The following is a 22,958-nucleotide window of genomic DNA, read 5'->3' as shown; positions in this document are numbered from 1 at the left end:
GACATATCCATCCTGTGGAATTTGGTATGTCGGCAAGTGGACGTGGCTATCGAAGAGATTTGAGTAGAAGTCATGGATAATCTTCTCCATTGCCGTTCTGGAGGATGTGATGGAATGAAATAGACCACATCATATTCAATCGACGGTTTTGCCTGACTGATGTCGCTGTTGTCCCAAAATTTCGAACGGGATCGGACCACCGTCTCCTTCGTGCAAAATTCTACTTCACAGAGCGAGGAGAAAGGGCTGCAAAGTTCAAAAAGAGAACTCCCAGAATGACCACCAACTGGGAACTCTTTGGTACTATTGCGGCAACATGGGAAGATGCCATTGTTGACAACATTGACGAGAAATACGATCGACTGGTTCAGCACCTCCATGAATGTGCGAGGAACGCCAAGAGAGAGATAGCCACCAAAAAATCGCCTATCTTCGAAAACTCTTGAGCTAATTCGCCAGCGTGGTTTGGCGCATGCCTCAGGCAACCGCAAGCTAAAGTCCGAGCTCGCAAAGCAGTGCAGAGATGCGATCAAGGAAGACCTCAAAGAGAGAAGAGCAGAAGTACTGTTAGATGCGGCAGAAGCCGGGAAAAGTATTGTAACGCCCGCCTGTCCTTCGCCAACTACAAGACCAAGATGACTGCCCTCCGACGTCCTGATGGATCCATCACATCCTCCAGAATGGCAATGGAGAAGATTATCCATGACTTCTACTCAAATCTCTTCGATAGACATGTCCACTTGCCAACATAGGGCCACCAGCGTAGCACCCAAATTTGGATGATGCTGTTACATAGTTAGTTGTGAGCCTTGAGCCAATCATTTAATGAGCATTGGATTTTCTCATCTATAAAATGGGTGTCACCAGAAGTCACATTCAGGCTGCTACTGGAAGGAAGGTGCCTGTTCCATAAACGGTACCAGGTAAATGAAAGTTTTTTTCTTCTTTTTGGTTTGGGAATCATAGCTTGTGATGCTCAGAAGCTACTTTGGTACTTTGGGCTCAATGCTGAGTAATCACTCTGTGCTGGCGATTGAATCTAGGCCTCGGGGCAGGCACTCCTGCCCATTGAACCATCTCTCTGCATCAACTATAGCTTAAAAAAAATATCATTGTGGCCTCCAGAGATAGCACAGGAGTTAAGGCACTTCCCTTGCACAAGGCTGACCCACATTTGATTCCCAGCACCGCATATCCATTCCCTGAGTGCAGAGCCAGGAGCAAGCCCTAAGCACCATGGGTATGGCTAGAAATAAAACAAAAATCATAGTGTATCTTTTTTGATGCTTTCTCTAAATTGTTGTTTCCGGCACCACTCCTGAGCCCTGCACTGAGATGAAGCAATAATGTGGAGTAGTTAGAGACTTTCACCAGAGTCTGACTTGGATTTTTTGGGTTTTTTTAAAAAATTAATTTGGGGGCTTCCTGGGAATGCTCAGGGAGTACAGGAGCTCTCCCAGCAATTCTCTGGTAGGGTGACTGACTCAGTGCTCAGTTCCAGTGGTGCTGGTTCTACTAAAGCTATACATTGTACTGTGTGTGTGTGTGGGGGGGGGGGGCAACAGGGGACGGGGAGAGTAGTCCCAGGGGAAAACTATAGGGAGGGGCATCCACTTTCAGGGCTGGAACTCAGGTCCTTGACCACTGAGCCATCTCCCTGGCCCCTGGCTTGGGTTTTGATCTCAGTTCCCACACAGCTGTGTGACTATAAAAGAATTCCACTCTCCATGGTGTATCCTCTGTTGTGCTGGGTGGGAGAGAACAGTGACTCACACTGCTGGGTCATTCAGTGAGTTAAGCAGACCATATAGGCTTGGCCCTCAGAACCCTGCTGGCTCCTCATCCCCTCCTGGAGTTGCCCCATTCTATGCCAGCATCTAGATCAGCTGTGGATTCTTTGTGAATGTGTCACTCACCACTCCAGGCTCTACTCAGCACGTGTTTCTGGAAGTTTAAGCTTAGCGCTATGTCTCTAGTACAATTTAGGAACCAGCTGTCATTAAACTTGACTTTTGTTTCCTCAGTGGCACTCTGAATTACTGAAACACTGTTTTGACAGCCTTTCAGGAAATTCTCACCTTGTTGCTATTGGTGCTGGACACATAGTAGGTGCTTATTGATACTTGATTGATGAATAGTGATTAGGAAAGCAAACCTTGAAAAACCATTATGAAATTCTAAAACCAGGTCCTTCTTCATGACTTTATAGTCCTCTTCCTCAACACGGCTCAGGACAGTAAATCACTTCCTGCAAAACTCAGCAGAGAAGGGCAGAAGGGCCTGGTAGATGGTGAGTCTCAAAATCAAGCTCAGGACTATTGAAGTTAGTGACTCTCATCCTCACTGACACAAATGACCTTGTTTTTGTTTTCCTCTTCACTTCTTGGCATCTCTCTCCAGCCTCACCCCCTCCTGCAGTCCCAGAGGACTTGCTGCCCTCACAAGCTCTCCAAGAAGTTCCTTCTCGTTTGAATTTCTGGGGAGTGTTCTCCAAGCTTCAGAATTAACCTTTTTCTTCACTCCCTTCATCTCACTAAAATTGACAATTAAGAATGACAGAGGTCTGGTCAGATTATTGTTAAAGTAAAGCAGAGCTGGAGAGATAGGATAGGGAGAAGGGGCTTGTCTTGCCCACAACTGACCCCAGTTTGAGCCCTGACACCACATTTGTTGCCCCAAGCTCACCAGGAGTGATTCCTGAGGACAGAGCCAGAAATGAGCTCTGAGAACTGCCTGGTGAGGCTCAGAAAATGAAACAAAAAATAAAATCGGCACCAGAGCAACAGTACAGCAGATATGGCTCTTGCCTTCAAGGCAGCTGGGAATCCCACAGGGTTCCCTGAGACCTGCCATAGTGATCCCTGAGCATAGAGCCAAGAGAAAGCCCTGAGCTCCACCACATGTGGCTCCAACCCCAAAATAAATAGATTCTATTTAAAAATAAAATAAAACAGTCTAACCCTTTATTGTGTTACACTTCCCCAGGGCTCATGGGAGTGATGCTTTTAATCCAATCGCATGACTTTCTTTCTTGCTATTGTTAATTTATCAATTGGTTTGTAATAGCATGGTTTTGAGGGTTTCACTTCACACCCCTGTGTGTAATACTCACCATATACACCATCAAAGTTTCAGGGCTATTTACCATAACCAAGATCTCACTCCCCATTCCTCGTGCCCACGCCCCCCAACCCTTCCCTCCAGCTAGCCATCATCATGCTTTAGTGTCTTCCTAGTGAGTTTTGTAGGTTTCATGAACGTGACTTTCTAACAGTAGAATTTCTAACAGTAGAATTTAAAGGCTGGCATCAGCATCTCCTGAAGGTTTACTCATCAAATTTCACACTGCTCACATTTATACTTCTGGTCATTTTAAGAAGATAGATAGGGAAGAAAAAGAGCAACGCCCAGTCTAATCCCTTAGATGGTGCCAGGGGGGTGGCAGGGAGGGTGGAGAGATCCTAACTACAAAGATTCACCCTCAGCATAGCAGGAGCACAGCAAACATAATGGAGAAGTGGAGAAGTCCACCAAGTTCAGTGAGTAACAACAATGGCCCAGAAAACTTACTTAACCAACAGACTATTGGAAGCAGCAAAGTCAAAAAAGGAACTTACATACAAAAGAAGGTCCATAGATTCATAGCAATTATATCAAATGAGACTCTACAAGTCATAAGAGAATGGAAGAATATAGTACAAAAACTCAAGAAAATGAACACTTCACCAAGAACACTTTATCCAGCTAGATTATCATTCAGTTTGAAGGAATGAAGCAGAGGGTCAGGAAAAGGCAACAGTTTAGGGAATTCATAATCTATCAGTTTTACAAAAAGTGTTAAAGGAGCTTCTTTAAAAGACACTACAAACTTCCCAACAGATGGCATTGAGTATCACACTCACTCATGGTGCTTATGGCTGACTTCTATTAGATTAAGGACAATATATTAGGGTTGAAGCGATAGCACAATGGTAGGGCGTTTGCCTTGCACGCAGCCAACATGGCCGACCCGAGTTTGATTCCTCCGCCCCTCTCGGAGAGCCCGGCAAGCTACCGAGAGTATCTTGCCCACACGGCAGAGCCTGGCAAGCTCCCCGTGACGTATTCGATATGCCAAACACAGTAACAACAGAGTCTCCAATGCCAGTAACAATGATGGGTCTCATTCTCCTAAAGAGCCTTGAATATAATCTCAAGGCTAGGATGAAGGCGTTACTGGGGCCTGCTCGAGGCAATCGACGATTAACAGGATGATTTGTGATTTTTGTGAATTCCATGTTCTCTCTTGCACATGCATTTCTCTCTTTCTCCTTATGTCTTTCTAGATTAATTTAATAAAAAACTATCTTGCTTCACTAAAAAAAAGAAAAAGAATAATAAAAATAAAAGATGGAGTTTGGAGATTTGAAGAGATAGTGGATAATATTTGATCTGCTAATAAGTGTTGAAAGAGGCGTTTTCAATGGCCTTACTATTGCCCCTAAAATACATTCCACAGTGGGATAATTCAGAGACAACCAGGTGTAATAATAATCCCCAGTGATTATTGAACACTTACTCTGTGTCAGTCAGTGTTCCTGCCACATAATCTGCACTGTTCCTGGCACATAATCAAATTATTTCTCATATTATCCTATGAGTAAGATAATACCATTATTCTACTTTATGGAACAAACTGGGCCCAAGAGGCAGTAAGGAATGTTTCTTTCTAAATTTTATTTTATTTTTACAGTTGTTCACAATAATTCATTACATCTAATATTCAAACACCAATCCCACTACCATTGCACCTTCCCACCACCACATTTCAGATGTTTCCACCCCAAATCCCGAATCATGCCCCCCAAAGCTTGGTACATCAGTAGTGTAGAGTATGAGAGGTCCAGGAATTCTAAAAATTAGAATACGATTATACAGCAGATTCAGTAAGTGATGTTTCTTAGGTTCCACAGCTCTGCAAGAGTTGGGATTTGATGGTTAGTATTTGATGGTATTTAGTACAACAGGCAAGGTGTTTTCTTTGCATATGGGCAGCCTTGGTTTGATCCCCAGCACCACCTGAGAGCACCACCAGAATGATTCTTGAGTGCATACTCACGAGTAACTCCTGAGTATCACCAGGTGTGCCCCTTCCCCCAAATATTTGGAATTTGAAACCAGGTGGTCTGAATGAAAGTCTCTGCACCCCAAGATGGTTCTGTTGACTTGGGAATTCCCTCTTGTAAGCATTTTGGGGACATGGAAGTGCCAACTTCATGACAAAAGCCTAGGTGAAAGGAGTCTCCTCTCCTTCATCCTTCCATCCCCTCTTCCTCTTCCTCTTCCTCCTGCTTCTCCTCCTCCTCATAGCAGACAAGGTATGGTGCTCAGTGGGTACAGGTCATGATACAAGGTGCTCGGAAGAGGTTGTTAGCCCCAGTAGTGTCTGACTTGACCTGACTCCTGACTTCCTCAGGTTGCTTCAAATACCTCTGCATCCAGGAAGTTGTTACCTTGCCAAGTCCTGAATAATGTACCTCTTCTGATTGCCCATTTACTTTCTGTCCCTACTTTGCCACTTTGTTCTTTCTTTCTTGTGTTGTGCTTATTTATATCCCTTGTCACAGCTGAGCCTTTGCACATTGTTGAGCCCTTTCCTGCCTAACACCTACTCATTTGTTAAGATGCTGCTTGAGGTCGGCTGCGTCTCCCGCTCCCGTATCTTCCTTCGATACCTTACCTCAGTGCACCCCGTACACCTGGTATTTACCCAGAGCGTAGCACTTATGATTATTAATTATCCATGTTTACTTTTCTGTGTTCCTAACAAGGTAGATCCCAGAGATGAACTTAGGGAACAAGTATGCTCATTTAATTCTTCAGTACTTACTAAGACTTTCACTTATATTGAATTTGTGCCAGTTATTACTCAAAGTATATTATTTGGTACACAGGTGATTCACAGTGAATTTTAATCTCCATTTGAGACTGATTACTCTCTGACTACAGATTGGATACCTGATTCATTTTTGAATTTTCCCCAATGTCCTACACCTAGTAGATTCTTAATACATATAGCTATTACCTATTGACAGTGAATTAAAAAGAAGGAAAAAATTCTATTTTTAGAATAATGAAAAACTCTGGGAACTACCTGAAAATGTAGATCATACTAAGTTTGTGAAGTGAGGCTGTGTTTTAAAGTTAGTGATAAAAACATCCAGTATTGAAATGAAGGAGAAAAAAAATGGCATGTTTCCACTTTTGCTTGATGATTAGCCAGATGTAAACCGATATCCAAATCTGAGTCCAAATGACTCTGACCAGCAATTCTCCTGGTATGCCATATTGTTGAGCTCTTAGGGAAAAGGGCCCTGGTGAGAGCCATAAAAATCTGTAAGACTTAATCTGTTAAAGAATTGACCATGGGGAATTATAATATATGTATACAGGTCTTTCAGGATGAACTGTCTGGAAAAACTCCCAAAACTGATAGAGGAGTTTGTGCAGACTGGAAGCAAGAATGTCTATCAGGAGGCTATTACAACATACCCAACTTAGGTGCAGAAAACAAGTTACTTAAGGAGTAACCTATGGACCTCGGTGTCTGAGAAGCTCTGTAGATAGACTGAGATTTTGGGTCAGGATTACTTCAGAGTTGTTTATCTCTCTGCATATAGAGCTGAGACTTTATTTTGTAAGATGGTGGATTTGATTTGGGGGCAACTGGTTAGAGAGAAATGCAGCATGTAGGGGATGGAGTCATAGTACAGTGTGTAGGGCACTTGTTTTACATGCAGCAGACCCAGGTTCAATCCCCAGCACCCCATATGATCCCCCAAGCCTGCCAGGAGTGATTCTTTACTGCAAACTCAGATATAAGCACTGAGCACCACTGAATGTAGCTCACAAATTAAAAAATTTTTAAAAATGCGTAGGGAAAAAGAAATGCAGCATGTACTCTTACATAAGAGAGGCCCAAGTCACTGGTGGAGGAATGGGTACTTGATCATTGTATAATTGAAACCCAAGCACAAAAATTTGTAAGTCTACAACTGTACCTCATGGTGTTTCACTAATAAAAAATTTAAAAGAAAAAAAAAGAGAGAGGCCCAAGCTAGATCTACAAAGAAGCAGAAGTTGACTGGTTAGGAGAGAGCGAGTGAGCGAGTGAGCAAGCAAGTAGAGAGAGAGAAAGAGAGAGAGAAAGAGAGAGAGAGAAAGAGAGATCTGAGAGAAGTAGAGAGAAATCATCTAAGTACCTAGGATTTCAGGGAACATTCACAATTAGAAGACAAAAGGAAGAATCTTAATCAATAATGAAGACAAACCTCTGAGTGTATCTAAAGGAAGTGAAGTCACTATCTCAAATGGATGTCAGCATCTTTATGTTCATTGCAACATTATTTACTGTAACCAAGTATGGTCAGTGACCAGAGTGTTCATTGACGGATGAAGGTGGAATAAAGCAATCATATCTATGTGATAGATTACATTTTGTCAAGGAAAAAAGAAAGGAAATTCTGTTGCTTCTCAAAAACATGAATGAAACCATGTACTAAGTAAAGTCAGACACTGTATCTCTGTATCACTGTCTTCCTGTTTTTCATCAATTGCCTCGAGCAGGCCCCAGTAATGTCTCCTTTGTCTTAGCCCTGAGATTTTAAAAAGTGCCACATTCGAGGCTCTTTCAGGGTCAGGAGAATGAGATCTATAATTGTTACTGGTTTTTGGCATATTGAATACGCCACAGGGAGTTTGCCAGACTCTGCCGTGTGGGCAGGATACTTTTGGTAGCCTGCCAGGTTCTCCAGAGTAAGAACTAGAAGTCAGACAAAGACAAATTCTTTGTGATCTAATTTATATGTGAAATCATTTTACAAAAAGAAACAGGTGAGCACCAGAGGTGGGATGGGAGGTAAAGGGAAATGGATGGTGATCAAAAGGTAAAACTTCCAGTTATAGATAAATGAATTCTGGTGACATGAAGTACAGTGTACTGGATTCCATGGGCTGTCAAAAGACCGCGTGGCTGCCCACCTACCAGATGGTCAGACTTCTTCGTCAAGATCATGAATGATCGGTTTGAGGCTCTTCATGTTCCCAGAGCGAACAGATGCCATTGGGCTACACTAGCACGCGACAGGGACAAATGGAGACGTTACTGGTGCCTGCTCAAGCAAATTGACGTCTAACGGGAAGTTAAGTGATTAAGTGATTAAGAAGTACAGTGTAGCAACTACAGTCAACAGTATTGTATTAGATGTTTAAAAGTCACCAAGAGAAGGGGTCAGAGAGATAGCACAGTGGGTAAGGTGCTTTCCTTGCACACAATCAGCTTCATGTTTGATCCCAGGAACCTCATGGTCCCCCAAACATTGCCAGGAGTGATCCCTGGGTATAGAGCCAGTAGTAAGCACTGAGCACTGCCAGATGTGGCCCTCCCCTGCTACAAACAAAAAAGTTGCCGAGAGAATAGATTTTAAAATCTGTTTAAAATCTCTGGTCACACACACACATGCACGCACACACACACACATATACACACGGTAATTGTTAATTGTTGACTTAGTCTGGAAATCATTTTGCAATGTATACATGTGTTAATGATTTTTTTTTTGTTTGTTTTGGCACCACACCCAGCTGTGCTCAGGACTTACTTTTATAGCATTGTGTGTCCGTTATCTTTCAGTGAAACTGAGATGAAGAAAGACAATCATAATGTCCTATCTTGAACTTTATAAGAGATTCAGAAAAGATAGTCATTGGGTGGGTGTGATAATTAGCAATACTGTAAATCAGCCTTCTTACACCTGTGAACTGGCATCTGTCCTGCATACCAGCCCACAGGCGCCAGCAAGGTTATAACTAAGAGAGTAGACCAGTGGCTTTTAGCCTTCCTACACATGCAGATTAGTAGTTAAAGACCACTGTTGTAGGTTACTCTTTGGAATATAGGAGAAAGAAGGGGGGAAAAGGAGTAAAAGTGTAAGAAAGATTATACCAAATACACTGAAGCAGAGGGCCTGTAAGTCCAGGGAGATCACTGAATCTTTCAGAAGGGAGATGTTTCCAAGATGAGGTATAGCAACAAAGAAATGAGAACAGAAGTATCAGAGGGTCAAATACAAAGATAAATTGCTAGAAGAAAAAAATATGATGAATGAGTAGAAATATACAAAATTACTATAAGAAAGAGGATAAGGTTGGTTCCATAGTGTAGATGTGGTAGATAAAAATCAGAATAAAATTGTGTGAAGTATAAGATGTTGCACTGCTGCAAATGTGGCCACGTGGTCCAGGAATAGATTCACTCATGGGTAAGGATCATCCAGATCATCCAGGCTCTGCACCAAGCTGTTTAATTTGGGGCAACCTGGAAGGGGATGAGTGAGGTCCCCTCCCCGCACCAACGGAGCCAGACCTGGCAGCCAAAAACCTCCAGAACTCAACAGCCACCATGCTCACTGCTGTCTCCACATGCTCGGATGATCCTCACCCATGAGTGAATCTATTCCTGGACCACGTGGCCACATTTGCAGCAGCATGACATCTCATACTTCTACCACTAATATACATACATACCACTAATATACCAAGAGTAGTATACCACATTTGATGGGATTTAAAGTAGAAGGCAACAAATCTCAGGAGGAAATATTTATACACACACGTAAAATCGCACAAGGTTCAACCTATAACAACATGTTACTAATCTCTTATAGAAGGGCTTAATGGTTATTGGGTAAAATAAAAACACTCTTCCAAACTTTCCTCTAAGAAACCATTTTTGGATAATTTTTAGTGGATTATTCATAACAAGCAATACAAAATAAATTACTTTGGTTCTGCTTTGGGAGCAGGGTTTGGGGTTTGGGATGGAAACATTTGAAATATGGGTAGGGAAGGTGGGAAGGTGTAATGTTGTTTGGATTGGTGTTCAAACATTAAATGCAATCAAATATTGTGAAAAACTTTCTGTCACTGTCACTGTCCTCCCGTTCATCGATTTGCTCAAGCAGGCCCAGTAACGTTTCCACCGTGAGACTTTTTACTGTGTTTGACATATGGAATACATCAAGGGGAGCTTGCCAGGCTTTGCCGTGTGGGCGAGGTACTCTTGGTAGCTTGCCCGGCTCTCCAGGAGGGGCGGAGGAATAGAACTCGGGTCGGCCATGTCAGCCGTGTGCAAGGCAAACGCCCTACCCATTGTGCTATCGCGGTGAAAAACTTTATAAAAATTAAATTAAATTTAAAAAAATTTGGAGGTAGTGAGGATTCATGAAGTGCCAATCAAAAGTCCTTCCTTTGGATTTTCATCATGTGCATTTTGCTTAGGATCCATTTTCTTAGTTTAATATTTTTCTTTAGTTAATTTTTGGCAGGAGTGGAAATAGAAATGCGGGTACATCTCAGCATTAGGAATTTCTATGGCTGGAATGATGGCTGGTCAGGGATTCCCAGATGACCACGTGGCTTGTGAGAGGGCGGTGGACACAAACAACAGCTCTGAAGGGACTGGGTAGCAATTGCAGAGAAGCTGAGGAAAGATGGATTGTGTATCATGGAGTTGGGGCCGCAACAAAGCCAGGACCTGGCAGAAATGAGATATGTATATCAGAGGGTCAAAATATGAATTGATAGAGGAAGGAAATGAGATGAACAAATAGAAAGACACATAAATTACTGCTGGGAAAGAAGAGCAAGAAAAGAAATAATGAATTAGTGAGGAGTGAAGAGGATAAGGGGGTGTGGGACCATAAAGACAGATGAGAAAACCTGGGCAGGTATGAGGATCCAGAGGTTTTGGGAGAAAATATACCGAGCACATAAAGCATTAGGCTGTTTCCTGTTCGCCGTGATAGACTATGGTTGAGTCCAAAAGCTGAAGAGGAAACTCGGCACTGATTTGTTAATCAAGTCAGAAATCAAGCCAGAAGTCACAAACTTGACTTTTAGAAGGAAAATGAAGGAGACACGACCACAGCCAGTCTGAACACGAACATAAATGGGATGCACTGAGGTGCATCACAGGACCCAAGCATCACAGGGCAGAACTGACCATTTTCCTAAGACAGTGCCTCTGCTTTGCAGGCTGTGAAAAGCAGATATACTGTGATGACTCAGGAGCTCCACGGGCACATCAGATGATAGTCTCAGGGGAAACTGCAGGATGGAAGAAGCTGGAAGCTTAGATTTCTTCCTTATGAAAGACACACTTGGCTTTAGAATTTCCCGGAAGTGATGAAATTCTGGGATCCCTGCCCATCCTCCCCAACGTGGGTGCCCCCTCCCCCATCTCAAAGGAATAGGCAGAAGCCAGGAGGAGAAATTTCTTTCTTCTTTATGAACAACCTAAAGAAGAGATCCTTTCCTGACTGTTGTATTCCATCAAAATAGTCAAAGCCCAGACTGCATTCCCATCTAACCTTTCATCTCCAGTCATAGGTGACTGCAGAACTCTCCAGGGTTGAAATTTGCCCATTTTGGTTTGGACAGTGAGGTAGGTGATTGGTGAGGAAGATAAGCAGCAGGAAATCTTGGACAAAGGGAGGATTTTAGCCACACAGGAGTCTTAGGGTCTCTGGGAACCCCACCTGGCTGGGTGGGCTCAGTCCTTCTGAGTTTATCCTTTCTAAGGCATAGCTTCATGTTCTCTCCTGCAATAATGCTAGGTATGAACACTCCTTGAGTGTTAGAACAGTGAGGTGATATGTTGGATTTAAATTTTAGTTCCTCAAAATGAGCATCTTCTGGGCAATTTTGTTTTTATTTTTTGGTTTTTTGGGTCACACCTGGAGATGCTCAGGTGTTACTCCTGGCTCTTCACTCAGGAATTATTTCTGGCATTGCTCGGGGGACCATATGGGATGCAGGGGATCAAACCTGGGTCAGCTGCATGCAAGGCAAATGCCCCACCCACCATACTATTGCTCTGGTCCAATCTAGGCAATTTTAGACTTCTAGCCATTGAATTTGCATCTGTAACATTGGCACGGGTGCTTCCAATCCTGCAGTTTAGATACGGATTCATCAAGAACTGAGGGAACAAAAAGTGTTTTTAAAACCAGAGTTTATGGTTTTGAAAAAGTGGGGCTAAGTTAGGTCATTGATGTTGTGACTAGTTAAGGAATTAAGAAGCCAAACTTGTATCGTCCATGTTTATATTACAGTGAGTGCTTGTCATCATTATGAGAGGCAAATTCCAGAAATAAAAAACAAAAAAGCAGATCTCTTTGTGTCAAAGCCTTTATATTTTTAAACTATTTTATCATTTAGATGAAACAAATAATTTATCTTAGGATTTCTAGGGTAGCAGAAATAATCTGAAGCTTTGTATATAGGATGTTTTAGTACAATTATTTTCCATTAGCATTTATGTATATGCAGGGTGCTAGATCTTTATACAGAAAAACAGATGGAATTTTCCCTCAATTGAGATCAAAATGCATGAAAGTTGGAAAATTCAGAGGTCAAAAATTATAGTAAACTATTTAGTGGAATAAACATTTATTTTTTAGTGAAGCAAGATAGTTTTTATTGAATTAAACTCACTTTAATTTAGAAAAAAAAAAGTGTTCAAGAGAGAACATGGGCTTTTCCAGAGTGGAAAAAGCCACAAGTAAAGAGACACAGAGACAAGCAAGCGAGATCTATGTCTTCAAGAGAAGACATGGGTTTGAAAAGCATGCCAATAAATAATATTTTAAATGCATATCTGTCTTGTGTAATGTAGCAAACTTAACAGGAGCGATAGCACAGAGGGCTGGAGCGATAGCACAGCGGTAGGGCGTTTGCCTTGCACGCAGCCAACATGGCTGACCCGAGTTCGATTCCTCAGCCCCTCTCAGAGAGCCCGGCAAGCTACCGAGAGTATCTCGCCCGCACGGCAGAGCCTGAAAGGTTCCCCGTGATGTATTCGATATGCCAGACACAGTAACAACAAAGTCTCCAATGGAGACGTTACTGGGCCCGCTCGAGCAAATCGATGATCAACGGGAGGGCCTTTATCTTTACCTATCTGTCTTGTGCAATGTAGCAAACGTAACACTGTGTAGACTCTCACCACTAGATTACATGACTCAGTTTGCTTAAATTCTCAGTATTACTGCGCTTTTACCATAGTATTGTGAATTAAATAATCATTTACATTCTTCTTCTGGTTCAGTAAATTTAAACTTTGATACATGGTTGAGTGGGGTGTAATGCCTAGTAAAATGGATATTTTTGCACATGTATTATTGTTATAATAAGCTTTATTTGGCAATTTCTGAATAGAGGTGAATGGGAGTGGAACATCCCAGATTAGTGCTTATTTTACTAGTGGAGGTTTCCCTTTTAGATAAGGCCTGTTTGTGAATCTCTTCTTTCACCTCCATTAACAATCCCAAATGTCTCTCATGTGTGTGTGTGTGGATAGGAGTCGTTTGCATGTTCATACTTGGCTTTATCCTGCCTTTCCCCACCCCATCAGATCTTAAACCTCTGTCAGATCTATCACTCGCCAGTCAAAATCTTACCCCAAAGCATTTTACTGTAATTATTTTCTATGTAGAACCCTCAGTTGATTTTAGATTTATGTTGTTTCGACCTACTTTTGTCTTTTTTTCCTTTAAATTCTATCTTCAGTCATAATGGAAGACAAAGAGAAAACATCTTGTGGCGGAGAGAGCAGTTTTTCATAGGATCTACTTGGGGGTGGGGTGAGGAGGAGGGAGCTGGGGGGGTGGAGGGGCGGCATGGTACCCAAACTCCTACTCTTGCCAAGAGTTCTAAAGGGTTTGGAAAGCAGCCTATGCAGTTTATCTTTGAGGACCCTCCTGTACCATCTTTGACGGCATTCTTTGTTAGGAGCTTGCCCCCAAGGAAGGATCCCAGTGTTCACAGACAGGGGAATGGACACAGAATTAAGTGTCCTGCCTAAGAAGAGCATAGGTGAGAGAAACAAAAGCAGGAGAGGGAGTCACTTCTCAGGGCCACGCAAGCCTATACCCATCATTTCCAAGGAGAATACACAGGACCTATCGCACAATCTTAGCAGGCCGGTGCAGAGTTGCACAAACCTTAGATCCAGGCTCTGCCAAGCACAGAGGTGTAACCACCGCGTGTTTGTGAGCGGCGGAATTTTTTCCTGGGGGCGGGGAGGCGTTGGGGGTGCAGGAGTCTGGAGTAGACGGCTCTGCAACAGCATCTGGTTAGGGCAGCATCCTGGGCCTCTAAAATAAACCAGGAATAGAGAGGAGCTGAGCTTCCTTCGGCAACACGCGCTCGCCACGACGCCGTCATTTTCCTCACGGGAGGGAAAAGTGTGGTTTAATGGTCCGCCCTGTGGCTCTGCAGGGGCGAGTGCCGGGGTGCCGGGTGCAGGGGCTCTGAGCCCCGCCAAGCCGTGGCCCCGCGGAACGCCGGGGGGTCGCGACGCCGCCGCACGGTGGGGAAGTGTTGGCGAGATCTGGGCAGAAGGTGCTCCCGGGGCAGGAAGGCGCGACGACGACGAGTGCCCGGGGCTGGCGGGCAGCCGCCGTGGACCGAGCCTGGGGCCAGCAGCACGTCCGCAGGGCTCGGCGAGGAGCGGCTCCGCAGCGCGGGCAGGAGCGCGCAGCCCCGGGCGGGTCCGGCCCCGGGCAGGACGGCAGCGCCCGGGCGCGGAGTGCGGCCGCGTCCCGGTGGGACTGGGGTCGCCCAGAAGACCGAGGACTAGGCCCCGGCCGGGCAGGAAGGACGCGGGAAGCGCAGGCAGCTCCCAACTGGTTTCCATCAAAGATGGCCAAAGACCACGCTGCCCTTCCCCCTTCCGCGCCTTTTCCAGCCCCTGCGGGGGGTCCCCCGGTGCTGCCGGGGGCGGCGGGGTGTGCGCGCAGCCCGGAAGGTGCGGAACCGAAGAGACCCTGGGGGCCGCACCTCCAGCCCCGCGCCCAGCCCTTCGGGGAGCCTCAGTTCGGAAAGGGGGCTCTGCCTCTTTAAGGCGGGGAGTGGGTGTCCCCCTCCGGTCCGGTGACGAACCGCAGAGGGCCGCCGGTGGGCGTGTCCATGCAAAGAAGGGGGCGGAGCCGCAGGGGCGGCCCCGTAGTAAGAGGTCAGCAGGAGGGGCGGGTCTGGGGCGGGGCGGTGGGCGGGTCCGGGGCGGGGACTCGCCGGGGCGGCCGGGGCGGGGGAGGAGGAAGCGGCCGGGTTGGTACCATCGCGCGCCTTCCGGGAGGGGGACGGGGATCTGCCGGGGGAGGGGGCGGGCCCGGCGGGCGGCGGCGGCGGCGGCGGCCCGGGCGCGGGGCGGGCCGCGGGGGAGGGGCCGTCTCCGCCCGCGTCCGAGGCGGGGCGGGCGGCCCCTTCCGCGGCGCGGCGCGGCGCGGCGGGGGCAGGGCCGGGGAGGGCAGGGGCGGGGCCGGGAGGGGGCCGGAAAGGGGGAGGCGCCGGCGGACAATGGAGCCTATGTGGGCCTGCGGGAGTGGGACGGCGCCGCCGCCGCCGCCGCTGGCCCGGGCCCCGGCCCCCCGGGGCTGAGCGCCGCCGGCACCGCGCCGCCCTCCGCGCGCCTCCCGCCCCGCCGGCCCGGGGTGAGCGCTCGGGGCGGGGAGCAGCGGGTGGGGGGCGCCCGCGTGCCGGGAGCGGGCTGGGGCCGGGGCGCCGTGCGCGGCGGGGGGCACGGGTCGAGGTCGCGGATGGGGGGGTGGGGGCGAGGGGTCGTCCTTGCGCCGGGCGCGGGGAGGTGGAGCGGCTCGGGGTGGGGGGGTTGCAGGCTCCGTGTCCCGAACCCTGTTTGCAGAGGTTCAAGGAGAAGATGGGACGGTCTCAGGGCCGTAGGGTGCCGGGGCGCGAGGCGGGGGGCTCTGAAAGGCGAGGGGCCTCGCCTCGCGGAGATGCGGAGGAGAAGGGGACTTTGCAGGCCGGTGACTTGTTGAAGGCGGGGGTGGGGGGCAGAAGCTGTGGGGAAGGTCTGAGTTGTAAAAGGCTCCAGCAGGTGAGCTGCTGAGGTCCAGGTCCTGAGCCAGGAAGGGAGGGGTGGTCCTGGGCACGACAGGGGTCGCCCGGGGCTTAGCAGTTGCAGCCCAGGCTCTGGCCTTTGAAAGTTGCAGACTATTAAGATGTCACTGGAGAGTATGGGGCGAGGCTGGTGGAATGGAGATGTCCCGAGCCAGCAGCAGACTCGTGGATAGGTTGAGAGGGAAGGACCAGAGGCCTGTGAATGCTGCCTGCAGGCTCAGAGGCCAGGCCTGAAGTGTCCTGTAGAGCTGGTCTGCAATAAGGGCCGCACCCACGAGCCTTAGGAGATAGAGGAATGATCTAGAGCCTAAATGGGGGCCCCGTTTGGCATTGGTAAGTTACTAGAGCCAGTTGGGGAAATGGGAGTGATGGTCTCCTGGTAGACTGAGTGGGCTAGGGTGGGTGCAGAGGAGTTGGACTTTGTGGAAGGCACACATGGGTGGATGCCATGCTGTGGGGGCATAGTTACATGTCTATGTAAGACTTGTGTTTGGGTCTTGGCATGGTGAGCCTTTGATATATTCGGGAACGAAGTTCTCTCTTAGGCCACCGATTGGGGCTCCCATGCCCCCAGCGGGCTTCAGGAGTTAGGAGGGAGCATCAGGAGTTAGGGGTAGTGGGGAATCGGCTCTTGGTGGTTGAGATTGTGTGAGTTAAGAGACCTGATTGATTGTGGAGATGGTGCCACCGAATTGTCCTGTTGATCTTATTTCAACCGGATGCTAGTGATTTGGGAAGTTTTAGCCAGGGTGAAATGTGAGTGTGAAATGGTATTATGCTCCGATGTACAGATATAAGAAAGACCTCCTTACTCTTCAAAGGTTCCAAGCCATTAATGGCAGAGGTAGGTTAATAAAAAGAGAAGTTAGATGGCATAAGGAAGCTTGGAAGAATAAGGGTTCAATTAGAGCTGCCCAAAAGCTATTTGGCCTACTGCCCCCTTTTCAGAAAAAAAGAAAAGTAAAAGAAAAAAAGTCACCTGTTAGCTCCTGGAAATCTATGTTCTTTAAGTGAAACGCAACCCTTCTCCATTCCACATCTCTGCTGCCTCTCATCCCACAATCATTCCAGCAGAGTAGGGTGTGATTGCCCACTTAGGAAATATTGCTATTTTGTCATAACAGTGTTGGATATACAATGGTGTTCCAAAGGGTGTCTCTCTCTGGCCCACCACTCTCTATGGTAGATAAGGAGGTCATGAACTAAAAAATGAATCATTTCCATTCTGTTCTCTTAGAAGGCAACGTGTGTAACTTGGCTCTTGAACTCAGGATTCCTGATCTGGATTCCAAGATGACTTAACACAAGTGAAAAAGTACTTTCATGTGTAGGAATTTGCTCTATGGGCTATGGGCTACAGCCTTCAAAAGAGTCAGTGCCTGTGAATCAATAGAAAATGCTCTCTGACATGTAGGGGAGAAAAGAGATTTCACAAGCATTATAGTCGCAACTAAATATTTGATTATGGTACCTCAGAATAATAGTGGTCCAAGCCTTGAACTAAGAATCAGGAAGTTGGTTCTCTCATCGACTTCTGTCTGATTTTGGCCAAATCTCTCACGTTTATCCTCCACTTTACTCCTTTGTGAAGTGATAGTACAACCTGACCACTCATAATGCTCTGTAGTTTGTAAGAAGTGAATGCTTCTCTGCAGAGTGCTTGGAACATCTCCGGGAAGGAGGTGATGGAGTTCAGGGTTTTCCCTCGCTTCTCCAAAACTGCTGTCCTGGGAGCATACCTATGCAGCTTTTGGTGATAGAGCCGCACACCTCATAGGGGAGCAGAAGGGAGGACTTGCTGCATCTGTATTGTTCTCTTGTCAAGGTTTGGGTTTTCTGTAACTTTTGAAAGACGATACCTCCTCCCCATGTAGTGGTAGGACTAATAGTGATGACAGTTATGGAAATGCAAGCAAAGGTCCCCATGGGAGCGGACTTTGTGTGCCTGTGTGGTGAGTGCTAAGCCAGGCTGATGCCCACGCAGAGTTCGTGTGACCTTGAACATGGTCGTTGGCTTCCTGATGGCTTGGTTTTCTTGAGGGGGTGGGAGGCATGTATGACCTTTGGGGTCTGCCCTGGGGGCTGCAAAAAAACTTCCTGTGCTCTAGGTTCTTGGTCCTTGGAGTTCCATGTCCCCTGTAGCAGGCTAATGTGACACCATCACCCTTTAAAGGTGTCTACCTTTTGAATGTGTGGCTTCAAATGTATAGAATCACAAATGACTTGGAAGCAGGTATCAGGGTATAGTTTCGGAGGGGAGATGAGTGTATTGTAAAGTGGGGTAGCTGTTTTGTGGCCACTCTTAGGACATGGTCACGGTGTTGCTGACACGTCCAGTGGTGGCACTCACATTCTCGGGTGAAGAATGTGAGGTTATTGAGTCTGAAGATCCAAGTTTTCCCTGACAAGCTCAGTTGTGCCCCGGCTGCTCCCTTGAGTGTCTCTGCAGTGGCTGTGACCTCCAGGCTAAGAACCTTTGCTCTAGCACAGGCAGTAAGGCGTTTGCCTAGCACATGGCGGGCCAGGGTTCAATCCCTGACACCCCATAGGGTCCCCCAATGCAGTCAGGTGTGATTCTTGAGCCCAGAGCCAGAAATAAGTCTTAAGCACCACCAGGTATTCCCCAAAAGCCAAGAATTAAGAACAAAAATAAAATTACCCTCCACCACTTGGTTTCTCAGAGTTAAGCTCTCAACTGGCCTCTTGCATTTTAGGCTTTGCAATTTATTTTCTGCTTCTCTGTTATTCTAAAAGCAGGGGCATAGAGAAGATAAGAGATAAATGTACCTTTGGCAACTTGGGGTGACTATTCTTAGCTACAAAGAAAGATAAAAACTGATTCCAGTGAGAGTTTTATTCTTTCCTAACCGCATCCCTTCCCCCAGCCTTCACAGAATAGCTCTGGGTAGTGCTGTAGCTCCTCCTATCTTGGATTGTAGTACTCTAACTCCTGTACCTTTCACCATCTTCCTGTCTTACTATTCCTTCTTCCAAGCCCTCTTGCCTACACAGCACTTGGGGAGTGGATGGCTTTCTTCGCGGTCAGCATAAATTAGAGTGTGAACTGTTTTATTCTTCTCATCTCTGTAGGACTGAAGGCAGGACTAGCTGGTGTTGCTCCTCTTTGACTCCAAAGTTCCTCCTGGGAGGACAGAGATCATTCTGGAAAGTTCCTCTGTGTCCCAATGTAGAAGAGAGAGCAAATTCGACATCTTGAAAGGTAAAGAATATCACGATCACGTAACTTCTGTAATTCAGTTGGCGTGTTAGATTTTTATTTCTGTACATGGGATGCTTGTAAGTCCAGACCACACTTGTTCACTTGAAAGTGTAGACACCACTTATCCGTTACTGTAGCAGTTCCCAAACAAAGGCCATCCAGTCAGATGCAAGTCACAGCGGAAAGTGCAGCTGCCTTAGACTTCCCTGTACACTCTTCCACTTTCCTAAGAAGAGAACTCAGGTATCACCTTAGCCTCATTGGAATAAGTCCCAGCTTCACTGTACTTTCTGGGTCCACAGCGTTCCTGTTGGGTAGTGGGTGCTGGTTTAGTGACTCTGTTCATACACTTCAGAGACAGGGTTTAATTAGCCTTGTAATAGGCTTGTTGTGTTTGGGGGCCACAGACAGTGTTCCTGGGGTTGGTTGGAAATTGAGGGTTTTGTAGAGAAGGGGCATTTTTGCTGAAATTTTGCTTTGGATAGCCATTATTTAAAATGGTGATGGTTAAAATTCGTTTCAAGTGCTTAAATGTTGACAGCTCCTTGGTCGGCTTTAGAAATTTTTTTATTTGTATGCCTAGAGTCTGTTAGCTTGGAAGACAATGGATGTATTTTCACCCTTTGAATATGAAAACAAGCGCTGGGATTTTGTTTAGACCAAGTTTTCTTACATACCCGGGGTACGTTTTATTTGCTCTCCATGTTGGGGGATGATTAGTTCTTCCTGCTGAGCACTTTTCTTCTCAGAGGAAACCTTTTAGTAGTTGGCATGCGAGAAGTTAAGAATGAGCTAGGAATGGAATCCTGAGGCCTTTTAGTTCCACATTCTAAGTTTGCTACTATGCCTTTTATGGCGTAGTGGTCATAGCATAGAAATGAAATTTGTTAAACATGACATAGTTGTAAGCTTGACTTCTTGCAGCAGGAAAGTGAAATGGAGCACCAGGAGAGTTAAAATCGAATTCTAGAGGTGATTCCCAGCCTGGTCAGATAAATTCTAGTGAGGAACTCATTTAAAACATTGCAGTGATCTTACAGCCTCATCTTAAAAATTCCTAAGTAATCTGGCCTTGCAGCAGTCTGGGATTTGGTCCTCCCTTGCAGTTTGAAATCTTTGTAAATTTTAGGCAGAGGGGGCGGCCCTGTGTCATAAGTCAGGCTTCCAAGGGCCATTTGGGGAACAGCTCTGTTTGACTCATAGCTTGAGTGTCAGTCAGTGTTCAGTTCAGGGTAGTGTTTGCCATACCTCGAGCACCAGTGTGATGATCACAGGGATCTCTGGCTGGGCTGATCAGCCTGGACTCCTGTGCCGTGGTGGAAAGGGGGTTTCCTGGCTGCGTGCTCGCCAACCAGCATCTCGGCAGAGACTAGGGAGGAAATCCCAGTGCACATCCTGGGCCTGCGACCACCTCAGATGCATCCTGAGAGTCTCTCTGGCTCCCCATGATGGTCTGCTCCCAAGTCTGCAAGTCTGTCCTAATGAGGAATGGACAGAAGCAAGACTGTGAGGTAGTTTTTAAAGAGCAAATGAATTGCTTTGGCCACACCCTGTACCTGCCCAGGGGATCACGTGATGCTGGTCCTGGGGCTCCTACGGGTGAGCCTGCACCCCATCTCTCTGTGTCCCAGCCCAGTGCTTCCAGGCCTCAAAGTTAAAAAGTTGAAATTTGTACTTAGTTTTTTTTAGTACGCAGTTGGGAAGGAAGGACAGTCAGATGGGCCTGGAGAGATCTGCAGCATGAGTAACACAGTTTGTCATGAATGAAGTCGATTCCTTCCCATGGGTGCTTACAGTGACCCCTGAAATGCACTGTATGACAGAAAACCTCTTCTTCTAAGGTACTTAGCAACAAGACAATACTACTTCAAGTAAGGCATTTGCCTTACACTCTGCTTATCCTGGTTAGATCCCCAGCATCCCATATGGTCCCCTGAGCCTGCCAAGAGTGATCCCTGAGAGCAGAGCCAGGAGTAAGCCCTGAGCACAGTCGGGTGTGGCCCCAAACCCTCCACCACCCCCACCACCCTCAAATGATATGGTTCGTTTTGTCAAAAACCCACTTGGAAACCTTTACTTTCTCCCCCCGCCCCCCAGGTGAGGCCCTTCTGAGAAAGGGGCTCCTGGATGGACCCCTGGGCTGCTGCCTTTCCAGAATGAGCTCTGCAGAGTCCTGACCCGCGGGGTTTCGGTGAGTACCTGGTGGCGTCTGCTTAGTTGGTGTCAGGGAAGTCCTGCCATTTCTTTGGCAGGTTCAGCACAGCAGGCTTTCAAGTGAGTGCCTGCAGTCCTGAGATGCACAGTTGGGACCTGGTACGTGGGAAGAGCGAGGCTTGTCCTGCCAGTGAGGCCGACATGGTGTGTGGCTTTCGTGTCACATGCCATAGGAAGGGAAGGTGCAAGGTGCTGCCATACAGAATCACTTTCCTGGAGCTGGGGTGTTTTTTCTTGCAGGACACTCCCCCCAACCCCACCCTGCTAAGGAGTTAGCCCTTCAGTGACAGTGCTCAGGTGCAGTGTGGGAGGTTGTCCCCTTCATCAGAGGAGAGCAGGGAAGGAAGGTGCCTGCAGGGGGAGGGGTTCTGAGATGGAATCAACTTCAATTGAGGGATTCTGGGGGCCGGGGGTGGGGGTTGGGGGTTCAGGTGACTTTCCTGTGCCTGGCTCTGCCGAGCAGGTTCCAGGCAAGCATGAACTGGGAGCTGCAAATGTGGAGAGTTGCTGGGATGAGCCAGGTAGTGAGGGGCAGTGAAGGTTTCTAGAAGCAACAAATGACAGCACTGGGCAGAACAGGGATAGCCGACGGGGGAGGAGAGGGCAGAGAGTGGGATCTGGAGGCCCAGAGTAGAGGTTTCCAGAAGGAGTTTGGTGCCTGGAGTAGGAGACATGGAGGGCAGTGGCCAGCAGCGACCTTAGCAGAAACCCCCAGGGGGTGCAGCCGGGTGCAGTGTTAAAGGGGTGAGCAACAGGCTTGAGAAGCCTCATCTGACTGACCCCCTTCTCACTTGCTCAGAAGGTGGAAGAGGATCCAGAGCTGGAGTTTGTTCAGCATTTCTTTAAAAGTGGACGCTGGTTAGAAGCATCCAGAAGATTCAGGAGATAAAAGGGATGCCCCAAGTGAGAGTACACAAAAAGGCAGGGGGTGGAGTGAGACCCCTCAGGAGGGACTGACGGGTGAGGGGCGGTTTTGGGGTTCTGGGTGAGGCCTTAGGCCTGCAGCCGTGTTGGTGAGGATATTCTTCTATTAGGCTGGGCAAGGCCAGAGGCGGGGAGTGGTAGGCAGGGGCAAGTGTGAGGATGTCAGTCAGGATGGGGAGTGGAGGAGAGCTTTTGTCTAAGTCACAGTCCTGGTGCTCACCAGTGCTCCAGTGGGGCTGCTGGGTGCTATGCTTCGACTCGGCTCAGAGCATGGCCACAGGGCCTGGCTAGGCTCTAGCTCTCCTGCTTCTGGGGAGATCAGACAGACTTTCAGGGCTTTGGTTCCAGGACCTCAGTGGGGTGGAAGAGGTATTAGCCTTCTGAAACTGCCGTGGGTGGGTCACTTCATGGACAGTGCCTGGTAGAGCACCAAAGGAGGAGAGAGTGAACTTCCTCAGTTATTCAAGGAAAGCAGAGAAGGCTGGAGAGAGGGTACAATGGGGAGAGTACTAGGCTTGCATGCAGCCACTCCAAATTTCTACTCCGGCATCCCAAGAGTGATCCCTGAGTGCAGAACCAGGAGTCTATCCCCAAGCACAGCCAGGTGTGGCCCCAAACAACAGAGAGAAAAGCAAAGAGA

The 22,958-nt window shown here is 47.3% G+C and overlaps 1 long non-coding RNA gene across 3 annotated transcripts in view; it reads left to right on the top strand.

The window, feature by feature from the left end:
• Nucleotides 1-21,371, top strand: part of LOC130031395 (uncharacterized) — a 75,488-nt gene extending 54,117 nt beyond the window's left edge. The window contains exons 1-3 of one of the 3 annotated variants that reach the window (XR_008793685.1): nucleotides 15,432-15,533; nucleotides 19,051-19,180; nucleotides 21,278-21,371. This is a non-coding gene — a long non-coding RNA (uncharacterized LOC130031395). Of the gene's footprint in view, nucleotides 1-15,431; nucleotides 15,534-16,621; nucleotides 16,805-19,050; nucleotides 19,181-21,277 lie in introns of those variants that run through there. The other 2 variants (XR_008793687.1, XR_008793686.1) reach the window with 2 other exon arrangements.
• The last annotated feature ends 1,587 nt before the right edge of the window (nucleotides 21,372-22,958 follow it).

This window comes from Sorex fumeus, unplaced genomic scaffold (genome assembly GCF_029834395.1).
Source record: "Sorex fumeus unplaced genomic scaffold, SorFum_2.1 ptg000047l, whole genome shotgun sequence".
In the NCBI taxonomy this organism is placed as follows: domain Eukaryota; kingdom Metazoa; phylum Chordata; class Mammalia; order Eulipotyphla; family Soricidae; genus Sorex; species Sorex fumeus.
Note: the sequence above shows the minus strand (reverse complement) of the source record. Positions and strands in the feature narration are given on the sequence as shown.